The following is a 12,655-nucleotide window of genomic DNA, read 5'->3' as shown; positions in this document are numbered from 1 at the left end:
TTTTGAATATCTTTATTAGTTTAAAGTTTAGTATCTGACAGTAAATTATACAAGTAACACCCAGCAACGAATTTCTAAAATCTAAGCGCTTCTTCCGATTTCGTCGATCGACGTGTCTTTAGAGAGCTATTAGTGTAAACCTAAATTGGTATAAATTACAGGTATGTAATTTGAACAGTACATGAGTTATTGGATGTCAAAGTGGCCGATTACCATCGATCGCCTCAAGCCATAAGTACTCCACAGCTACACAAAAAAACGGTAGTAGCATGCTTATAAATATATTTATTCATCTATGTCTTTGTTTATATCCGATATATACTATTCATGAAGAAATTGGTTAAATATTTATTGTGTTTCAGAAAGCACAGAGACATTAGGCTACTGGCCTACCCTTTCTTCTATTCCTTTGATATATGTTTATTTAATTTGTTTATGTATCTAATAATGTGTGTTAGACCCTGTTTATGGTCCAGTAGCAGGAACATTAATTTAATTTCAAGTTATTTAAATGCAAATCCATTACTTCGAATGTGTTTCATCATGTTTGTGTGGGTGCGGTGGCTTGAAGACAAGGCGCGAGCGCTCTGGCCAATCACAGCCCTCGTGAATGGGGAGACTGGATGGAAGTGAGGACGGAGGAGTACGGCATAAAGCATGGCAAGTGCTGGACGGTACGGCGCGACGGACGCAAGGTCGGCGGAAAGACTTGGACAGTGGAGCAGTTTGCGAGTGGTCGCGGAGGACAGAAATATTTCAGAGTGCCGACCTGTGCACTTGTGTGATTTCCATGGCTTCTGCAGTGAAGACGTAGTATGCGTTCAGAAGTGAATATCTTGTTGCTCATAACTAATTATGTGAAGTAGGTATCTATTGTTTCCCTGTTATTCAACATATATTTCATTTAATTGCTGGAACATCGACACCAATAAGTGTTCTGCAGAAGTATAACGCATTCTCAAAAGTACGTCTACTATCGTACCCATCACTTAAAGTCATTAAGGTTGCACCTGCAGATATTATTTATTTACAATTTCTAATTTATAAATCTATATATTACATTCATAATTTTCAATTGCCGAGTGATAGAAACCTTCGACCATTCGATTCACTTGTGTATTCTTATCGTATACCGTAGACTCATCATTATATGGCCTGTAATGCGGCAACTACGTATCCCAGTCCCTAGACAACGAAACCAGCCAAAACGTTTAATATTTCAAGGTTCAGATGGTATGTAGTTGAGGGTCACCTCATTTCATCACACCACATCGTATCTATTTGAAAGCCCGCTCTCTTGTACCACGGAAGTCATTTCCTGATATCTTAACAGATGCCCTACCATCCTGTCCCTCCTCCTTGTCAGTGTTTTCCACATATTCCTTTCCTCTCGGCTTCTGCGCAGAACCTCCTCAATCCTTAGCTTATCAATCCACCTAATTTTTTGCATTCGTCTGTAACACCACATCTCAAATGCTTCGATTCTCTTCTGTTTCGGTTTTCCCACAGTTCATGTTTCACTAACATATAGTGCTGCGCTCCGAACGTACATCCTCAGAAATTTCTTCCTCAAATTAAGATCTATGTTTGATGCTAGTAGACTTCTCTTGACCAGGAATGCCCGTTTTGCCACTGTTACCTTGCTGTTGATGTCCTCCTTGCTCCATTCGCCACTCGCTATTTTGCTGCCTAGGTAATAGAATTCTTTAACATTATCTACTTCGTGACCGTCAATCCTGATGTTAAGCTTCTCGTTGCTCTCGTTTCTGCTACTTCTCATTACTTTCGTTTTTCTTCGATTTACTCTCAGTCATTCTCAACTCATTACACTGTTCATTCCATTCAGCAGATCATGTAATTCTTCTTCAGTTTCACTCAGGATGGCAATGTCATCAGCGAATCGTATCAGTGATATCCTTTTATCTTGAATTTTAATTCCATTCCTGAAACTTCCTTTTATTTCCATCATTGCTCCTTCGATGTACAGATTGAACAGTAGTGGCAGAAGACTATATCCTTTTCTAACACCTTTTTTAGTCCGAGCACTTTTTTCTTGATTGACCACTGTTATGATTCTCTCTTGGCTCTTATACATGTTGTATATTAACCGTCTGTCCCTATAGCTTGGCCCTCTTTTTCTCAGAATTTCGGTCATCTTGAACTATTTTCAGATCGACAAATCCTACAAACGTGTCAGTACTTTTATTTTGCTTCCATGATCAAGCGGAACGTCAGAATTACCTCTTCAGTGCCTTTACCTTTCCTAAAGCCAAGCTGATCGACATCTAACTCAACCTCAATTTTGTTTCTCATTCTTCTGTATGTTAGTCTTGTAAGAAACTTGGATGCTGATGTATGACAATTCGCGCACTTTTCAGCTCTTTCAGTCTTCGGAATTGTGTGGATGATATTTCTCCTAAAGTCAGACTCATATGTTCTACATACCAAGTGAATAGTCTTTTTGTTGCTACTTCCGCCAATGATTTTATAAATTCTGATGGAATGTCATCTATCCATTCTGCCTTATTTGACCTTAAGCCCTCAAGAGCTCTTTGAAACTCTGATTCTAATTCTGAATCCCCTATCTCTTCTAAATCGACTTCTGTTTCTCCTTCTGTCACATCAAACCAATCTTCCCCCTCATACAGGCCTTCAATGCACTCTTTCGACCTACTCGCTCTCTTCTCTCCATTTATCAGTGGAATTTAGGTTGCACTCTTAAAGTTATCACCCTTGCTTTTCTTTCACCACAGGATGTCTATATGCTGAGTCAGTCTTTCCGACAATAATTTCTTTTTCGATTTCTTCACATTTTACGTGCACCTTTTCATTTTAGCTTCCCTACACTTCCTGTTTATTTCAATCCTCCGTGACTTGTATTTCTATATTCCTGAATTTCCCAACATTTTTGAACATCCTTCTTTCATCAATTAACTGAAGTATTTCTTCCATTACTCATTGCTTCTACGCAGTTAACATCTATGTGCCTATGTTTTTCTGTGCGACTTTCTATGATTGCCCGTTTTATAGATGTCCATTCCTCTTCAACTATACTGCCCACTCAGCTATTCCTTATTGCTGTATCTATGGCCTTAGAGAACTTAAATCGTATGTCGTCATTCCTTAATACTTCCATGTTAGCGAGCGGCTGTCGTCATTTTGTGTGCCTTTTAGACAATTTGTTGATCAGCTTTACTTTATTTTGTGTGACAATTAATTCATGATTGTCATCCTTTTGGCGGTATGTAACTCAAAGTTATCCGTAAAGTGTAAGTACAAGCAGATCTGCATAAACACTTTTGATCTGTGATGATGCGTGAAGGTTATACCTGTGATGCAGGGGTAGCGTCTTTGATCAGTAATCGGAACGTCCGGCCCTGGTAGCTGAGTGGTCGGCGTGACGGATTGTCATACCTAACTGTCCGAGTTCGATTCCCGGCTGGGTCGGAGAATTTCTCCGCTGAGGGACTGGGTGTTGTGTTGTCCTTATCATGATTTCATCCTCATCGACACGCAAGTCGTCGAAGAACTCGGAAGACTTGCACCAGGCGAACGGTGTACCCGACGGGAGGCCCTTGACACACGGCGATTACATTTTAGTAATCAAACCGTCCTGTGTCCCAGGTTCGAAACCAGCAATTACTTAAATTATGATTAGTAATCAGCAATGGCGGCTGAAGACTTCCGGCATAAGAAGTAACCCTAATTCCGCCAACGGCCTTATCAAGGAGAGTGGAGGAGCGGACAGGGGTTCAGCACATACTCTTGTCCTTGGGATGGGTAACTGCGCCTAAAGACGGAACAATCCGCAATGATCAATGGCATGAAGATACAGAAGTCAGTGGATACCACCGCATTAAAAACACGTAACGTGTATGCACAGGACATGTAACATGTAATTGAAAAGATGTCATGATGATCTCTCCGTTGGCAAAAGATTCCGGAGTTGTGCTGCATTTGGATCTCCTGGAGAGGACCGTGAAGGAGGAGGTGACTATGAGAAAAAAACTCAATAGTCAATGAAAGGATTCGGAGCGCGGGATGTCAGAAGTTTGAACGTGGTAGGGAAGCTACAAAATCTGAGAAAGCTAATTCTAATGCTCAGTCTAGATATAGTAGGCGTCAGTAAAGTGAAATGGAAAGAAGACAAAGATTTCTGGTCAGATGAATATACGGTAATATCAACAGCTGCAGAAAATGGTATTACGGGAGTGCCGTTCGTTACCGTCAAATGGGAAAGATTTTAGAAATTCTGAGAAAAATAGGGATGAGCTGCAAGGATAGACGGTTAATGCGAGACAATATGTACAAGAGCCAAGAGGGTATCATAAGAGTGGACAACCAAGAACGAAGTGCCAGGTTAAAATGGATGTAAGACAGGGATATAGTGTTTCGCCCTTACTGTTCAGTCTGTACATCGAAGAAGGAATGGTAGAAATAAATGAAGGGTCAGGAATGGAATTAAAATTCAAGGTGAAAGGATATCAATGACACAATTCGCTGATGACATTTGCTATCCTGGGCAAAAGTGAAGACGAATTACATGATCTGCTGAACGAAAAGAACAGTCTAACGAGTTCAGATTATGGATTGAGAGAAAAAGGAAGAAAGAGGAAAGCAATGAGAAGTAGCAGAAATAAGAACAGCGAGTAGCTTAACTTTAATCACGAAATAAATAGGCAGTAAAATAACGAATGGCGGACTAAGCAAGGAGGACATCAAAAGCAGAGTAGGACTGGCAAAATGGGCATTACTAGTCAAGAGAAGTCTACTAGTGTCAAACATAAACCTTAATTTGAGGAAGAAATTTCTGAGGATATACATTTAGAGCATAGAATTGTGTGGTAGTTAAACATGGACTGTGGGAAAACTGGAACAGAATAGAATCGAAGCATTTGAGATGTGGTGCTACAGAAGAATGTTGAAAATTTGGTGGACTGGTAAGCTAAGGAATGATGAGGTTTCTGCGCAGAACCCAAGAGGAAAAGAATATGTGCAAAATACTGGCAAGAAAGAGCGACAGGATGATAATACATCTGTTATGACATGATGGAATGACTTCCTTAGTACCAGATCGAGCTATAGAGGACAGAAACTGAAGAGGAAGACCGAGATTGGGATACATCCAGCAAATAATTGAGGATGTAGTTGCGTGTGCTACTCTGAGATGAAGAAGTTGGTACAGGAGAGGAATTCGTGGTGCTCACCATCAAAGCAGTTAGAAGACTAATAATTTAAAAAAAAAAGAAGGTGCTTGGTCTTTAGCGATAAGACTTAAATTCCGCAAATAAACATGTGAAGTCATTTCATGTGAACATTTGAAAAAAAAACACTGCACTTCTTTTTTTATTTATTAATAGATACAATGCTGCCACGGAAATTTTCAGGTTGAGGACCACCGGCGCACCCACCGAGAGGCAACATTGAAACGTCCTCTTAGAAAAATTATACAAGACTGTGCTTAAACTGACACACAATATTTTTTTAGCACAACGCAATCTGACTTTCAGTAATCCCAACAAGAGAATGGCCCTGACTAACATTAACCTATACGTTTGACAAATCACTTACCTCACAAAAATCTTGTTTACTCGAACTACTGCAATACAGCGAGCCCCACTACTGCCAGCTAAATAAAAGATTCAAACTACGGAAGGCACTAACTACTGATAGGTATAGTTAGCAAATGAAAGATTTTGATAGAGAACAAACAATGTGTTTACCTCAATAGTGTTCAAAAGTCATAATGTATATAGCAGTTCATGACATCCAGTCTTACAAATTTCAAAACTCCGCCATCTCTCTCCCCATATCTACCACTGCTGGCGGCTCACCTCCAACTGCGCAACGCTACGCGCCGCTAACAGCCAACTGGCCAATGCTACAATGGCCAGTATTACAACAATGCCAACCAGCCACAGACTGCACACAGCGCAGCCAGTCATTTTCATACAGAGGTGGTGTTACAAATAAAAAAACCTAAACAGCCTACTCACATAGCCCCCACGCTCCCCACAAAAAATTTTACAAATTGTTTTGGGCACTGGCCAATACAGATTTGAAAAAAATTTTCATAATTATAATTACAATAACAAAGAAATCAAATGCACACACTTATTGATACAATGTTGGTCAAAAGCTAAAATTTTCTCACAGTCCATAAAGACAGTCCTGATCATTCATTACAGTAAAATAGCAGTGTTTTTCTCAAAGTCTGAGCAGTAAAAGAAAATGCACATAGAAGTAGTGGATTTCCATGCAGTCTTGAAGTAGTGTTGTTCTTCCAACGGAAAGACAGTGCTGACTCTTGACATGCAGACAGGTAATGGACCACAACAGAGCAAATCCACAGCAGAGTCAGTCGAAGTTTTGAAGAATATTGGTAGGTAGGTCATCACAGAGTAGACCCATTGTAGTCCTGGTAGAGATTACGGTATTGGTGGGCCACCAGAGGTACAGACCCACCGCAGTCCTTGTAGAAATAGTGGTATTGATGGATCATCAAAGATGCAGACCTTGTAGAGACGGCCGGCAGCCATCTCTTGTGACTGTGCAGGTGCACAATCACCATCGAAGAGTCTTTCAGAGAATATAGCAAGTCCATGAACCACCAATTGTGCACTCACAAAGTTTTTGGAATTGTCCTTAGAACCAGCACTGCTGTTAACCAATCCCTTGCTGAATTATCAACACACGTGCAAACACTAACACTCCCTATTCTCACACATTGTCCATATACTATGACCAACAGAAACGTGTGCAGTGAAATGTAACTTACAAGTTACTTAATTTGATAAACTGGTGTCAATTACAATTTTATAACATAAGAATACAATAACAAAGGTACAAAATACATCATTAAAGAACATAACAATACAGATAACATTTGTAGTAAAACAGGCTTTACAAAAGAATAGAAATAAACATGTACATCAGTGTTATAAGAATTATAACATAAGTACATACATAAAAGATCAGAATAACTTTTGAAACATCAACTTCACACATGAGCATTAGAACAAAACAGAATAAATAATGTGTAAACATCTTTACGAAGTAAATAACATGTTATTAATGCAAATTATATTTGAGGATAACAGCATTCCTCGTCATAGTGAATGTAGCTTAGTATTAGAAGAGAAAAATTCTATGAAACAGTACACAGAGACAGGAAGAAAATAAATAAACAAGGGTACATAAACACATAGTGGGATAACACAAAAGGAAAGGACAGGGTCTGTTTTCAGGGTAACATTTGGTACTGCAGTCCAACCCATAACTTCATTCCATAGATTGTCCCTCTTATTTCAACATTTGCTCCAGCCAAAAAAAAAATCCTATCGAAGCATGCTTTCTGTATTCTGTTCACATCCTCTTTCAAAAATAGTTTTTCTCCACTGTACACTACTTTTTTGGCCAAACCATTTTCTTATAGCTCCTCAATGCTTTTATTCCAATTCATCATAGTTAGTTTCTTATATAGTCTACCCCCACTTAAGCTAACTTAAACCTACTGAGCTCAGATGCTAAACTAAGGGACGACGCAATGCAGCAGCACAAAACAATTAATACAAACAGCAATGACAAAAAAATGCAAATTGGCAAAAAAAGGCAGCAATATAGTACTTACCAAAGCAAATGCAACATTACAACTAATATGAAGCAATGAACAGCAACAAGAAAAATAAATCAGTAGTAAAACTGGCTTAACAGAGTAATACAAAGTGAAATTCAGTAACACTATGCCTGGCAAACACCAGCAGCAAATGCAATAATTTATATCTAAACATGACAAAGCTCAAGCAGAAAAAATAGTACACTAAAGACAACAATGCAGATAAGGGAAATGTATATTCACGTCTTAATGTCTATATAATTAAAGTGGTGCACCACAAAAACTTATTCTATGAAATAAATTACCAAGTACTTGAAAAGAAAATTATGTATGCACTTCCTGTGAAGGGAAATGTCTTTTTGTGCTCCCTCACTTTTTTGGAAGTATATCACATTATTATTATATACTGGATCTGTAGACAGAAAGTATTTATATTAGTACATCTATAGAATTTTATTTTAACCAATGCTACAGTGCAGCTAGAAACTAGATATTAAACAAAATAGGCAAAGCAAGGTGTGAAACGCCATTCGCTAGCCATAAGGCATTTCATAATGCAGTAAACAATCTTCCAACTAGCAATACAATAGACATGAGATGTTTCTCATCATTTCATTTCAATAAATATCATAAATTAAGAACTCTACAGTGTAATCATGTTTTTAAGTTTGAAGGTGTAGTATTTACGATGCTTTCTACAAAGGAATGTCAATAGCGTGGATAATGGCCTCTTTTTTTTTCTTCGCCACCTGTGCCTCTGAAAGGCACACACTAATGCCTTTTTTCCAGGCGTCTGTCGCGCAGCTGGGTGCCCACGATGCATTACGTGCAGGTGGTCACTGAACTTTCTTACCAAAATATTTACGACACCAGTTTCCGCTACAGTGGCAGTCTCATATAAAAATATTTCACAGGTCAAGAATTTGCGTTACAAATCTGTAGAAACAAAATCCTATTGATATAACAGTGTCCAAAAAAATTTTCGTCAGCATTGTAATACATTCACTTATATACACACATTTCATAACTCTTAAAGTACGATTCTCGGTTTCTAACATCCTTTTTCACAAACCAGAGTCCGTAACCACTACACATTATTCCTTGCTTTATTACACATATACATATTTGTAGACACTTCTGCAACATTTCATCGTAATAAATACGTAACATAATCAAATTCCTCATATAGCATCAGCTTATTGATCATAAACATACCGCAACAGCATAATACATATCGTCATCATAACATCATAAAACGTCAGCCAAATCTCAAAATCATCGTAGCTTTCTGCAATAATTTCAAAACCTAAAAAAATTCTGTGCTCATGTCAAAAGTGTCATCTACCTCAAACGTACTTTAAAAATCATGATCTCATACCAAATACATCATTCAAAGCTCTCATAGTATCACAATGGTTCCAAAAAAATATGAAAATTTCACGAAGTACAGACAAAATACAATTTCATAAGTGTGAAGTTATCCAACCATGTAATTACGTAAACATCTGTCACTGATGCAGTAAAATAAATATTTGTCTCTCTCAGTTAAATGATCAGATAGCTGTGTAATTCAGTGTTAGAGAAATATGGTTGTAAGTACGCTGTTTAGGAGTTCTTATTGGTAACGCCACATAGCGCTCTGTATGAAAAATCACTGGCTGTGCTGTGTGCAGTCTGTGGCTGGTTTGCATTGTTGTCTGCCATTGTAGTGTTGGGCAGCGGCAGCTGAACGCTAACAGCGCGTAGCGTTGCGCAGTTGGAGGTGAGCCGCTAGCAGTGGTGGACGTGGGGAGAGAGATGGCGGAGTTTTGAAATTTGTAAGAATTGGTGTCATGAACTGATATATATATATATTATGATTATTAAGGTAAATACATTGTTTGTTCTCTATCAAAATCTTTCATTTGCTAACTATGCCTGTCAGTAGTTAGTGCCTTCAGTAGTTTGAATCTTTTATTTAGCTGGCAGTAGTGGCGCTCGCTGTATTGTAGTAGTTCGAGTAACCAAGATTTTAGTGAGGTAAGCGATTTGTGAAACGTATAGGTTAATGTCAGTCAGGGCATTTTTTTTTTTTGTAGAGATTTTTGAAAGTGAGATTGCGTTGCGTTGCGCTAAAAATATTGTGTTTCAGTTTAAGCACAGTCGAGTAAAAATTGTACAATTTTTCTAAGGGGACGTTTCGTATGGTACCGATGTGTAAAGTTTCATAAACAAATACCGTATTAGCTAGGGCTCCTTGTGCTTGCCATACACATGGTACACAAAGTAAGCGTGTACCCCCCTGAGGATTAATGTAATTATATCCTCAGGTGTTACAGACTAAAGCAATGGAATGAAATGTATCACGGAAAACCTTTGTATCATTGTACTTCAAATATCTTTAAAAATAAATGTTTTAAATACAAAATTAATCTCTCAAATGCGTGTCCTGTAGCGCTAAATGTGCGTCTTGCTGTAAGATAATTCTGTGGAAGTGTCATAGTTATCGTCCTCTGTAAGCAAAGTTCTGCTGAAGTCAATGTACTTCCCTTGTAATAAACGAAGTGAATTGCTTTGCGTATAGATATCTTAGTTATTACGCTTATTGCCATGATGAAGTAAGTGCTGTGCTGTAACGATTTTATGTAACTCAGTAGTTAAATCTTTGTTCAAGTGTATGTTCCACTGAGTCTAACTTTTGAAGCTTTTGTTCCATTGTGTCTAACTGTTGCTGTGTTTGTCTATGGTGTTGTTCCATTGTGTCTAACTTTAGAAGATTTTGTTCCATTGTGCCTAACTTTTGAAGCTTTTGCTGTGTTTGTCTCTGGTGTTGTTCCATTGTGTCTAACTTTTGAAGCTTTTGCTGTGTTTGTCTCTGATTTTGTTCCATTGTGTCTAACTTTTGAAGATTTTGTCCCATTTGTTTTTGATTCTGTTCCATTTGTTGCATTAATTGCAATAATAATGTATTAGTGTCTGGAATCTGTTTCTCTACGCTTTTTGGCAGTGCATTTTCACCGGCAACATTCACATTTTGACAGGCAGAAAATGTGTCTTGACTCATTTGAGAAAACGGCGAGGACCCAAAACCTAAGTCTACAGTATTTGCAATATTGTGTTCTGTCATTTCGGATTCCTGAGGCGAGCTGTTGCCGACCGATCGATCGATAATTGTTCCCTGTTCACTACTTGTTTCATTGTCTACACCATTATTTGCCGCCCACTCCAGTTCCCTATGCACAATTACCAAATTACTACTTCGAATGTCTGTTAATTCACTACACATTGGTGCTGATAAGCTACACTCGTAGTCACTATTATTTCTCAGTTTACTATGGAGCCTAGTGTCACGTTTTTCACACGCCATTATTGTCACAATATTTCACACGACAACACAGAAAAACACAATTTGAAGAGCAAAAATAAGAGAACACATTAACATAGCAAATAATATCTAGTTAACTGCAAACGCAGCTGCGAAATACTTGGTGCAAATCTACATGCATGCCACAACTGTTTTACTGTACAACAATGAAAGACTGCAACTACAAAGGAGATTCTCTCTACAATTACGCGCTAGCAATAAACGATAGCTACACAAATTACACAAACTACAAGAAAAAAATCAGAAGATTCCAGTGAGGTATCCTCGGCTAAGGGTCGACATATGAAACGTCGTCTTTGAACAATTATACATGACTGTGCTTAAAATGACACACAATATTTTTTTAGCGCAACCCAATCTGACTTTCAGTAATCCCTACTAGAGAATGTCCCTGACTAACATTAACCTATACGTTTCACAAATCACCTACCTCACAAAAATCTTGTTTACTCGAACTACTGCAATACAGCGAGCGCCACTACTGCCAGGTAAATAAAAGATTCAAACTATGGAAGGCACTAACTACTGATAGGCATAGTTAGCAAATGAAAGATTTTGATAGAGAACAAACAATGTATTTACCTCAATAGTGTTCAAACGTCATAATGTATATAGCAGTTCATGACATCCAGTCTTACAAATTTCAAAACTCCGCCATCTCTCTCCCCACATCACCACTGCTGGCGGCTCACCTCCAACTGCGCAACGCTACGCGCCGCTAACAGCCAACTGGCCAACGCTACAATGGCCAGTATTATAACAAAGCCAACCAGCCACAGACTGCACACAGCGCAGCCAGTGATTTTCATACAGAGGTGGTGCTACAAATAAAAAAACCTAAACAGCCTACTCACAACATGAACCCAGAGGCTGCACAGACTGTCGCCTATGTCCCTTATGCAGATCAGGGACAGCAGAGGGCCTATAACATAACACTTCGTTTGGGATCGCCAGATGTTATTTCTGTTTTATTCTATGACTTCCCGTTAATTATTACGAACTGTGATCTTTCTGGCAAGAAATCATTAATTCAGTAGAACAACTGAGGCAATACTACATAGCCACGCAATCTGATTAGAAGTCGCTTGTGAGGAACGGTCTCAAAAGCCATCTCTAAAAATATGTAATCCATTTGGCGTCCCCTGTCGATAGCACTCATTACTTCGCGAGAAGAAAGAGCTATTTGTGTTTCACAAGAATGATATTTTGTTATTCTATGTTGTCTATTTGTTAGTAAATCTTTTTCTTCTAAATAATTCATAATATTCGAACACAGTATACGTCCAAAATCCTACTGCTAATCGGCTTTAACGATATTGGTCTGTAATTTAGTGGATTACTCCTATTTCCGTCCTTAGAGTTTGTGTGCCGTGTTCAGTCTTTATAAATGTAGTTTCGACGAGCGAGCGCTTGTATATAATACTAGATGTGGAGCTACTGTACCAACATACTGTGAAAGGAACCTGACTGGTATCCAATCTGACCCGGCAGACTTGCTTTTATTAAGTGATTTACGGTGGCATATCTACTTTTAAGTTACTCATATTGTCAGTTCTTCTGTATTCGAATTCTGGACTATTTACTTCCTCTTCTTTGGTGAAGGAATTTCAGGGATGTTGTGGGGGCTGTTTAATAACTACGGTTTAGCGACAGTGTCATCAATGACATGAACATTG

Source organism: Schistocerca gregaria, chromosome 1 (assembly GCF_023897955.1).
Source record: "Schistocerca gregaria isolate iqSchGreg1 chromosome 1, iqSchGreg1.2, whole genome shotgun sequence".
Classification (NCBI taxonomy): Eukaryota; Metazoa; Arthropoda; class Insecta; order Orthoptera; family Acrididae; genus Schistocerca; species Schistocerca gregaria.
Note: the sequence above shows the minus strand (reverse complement) of the source record.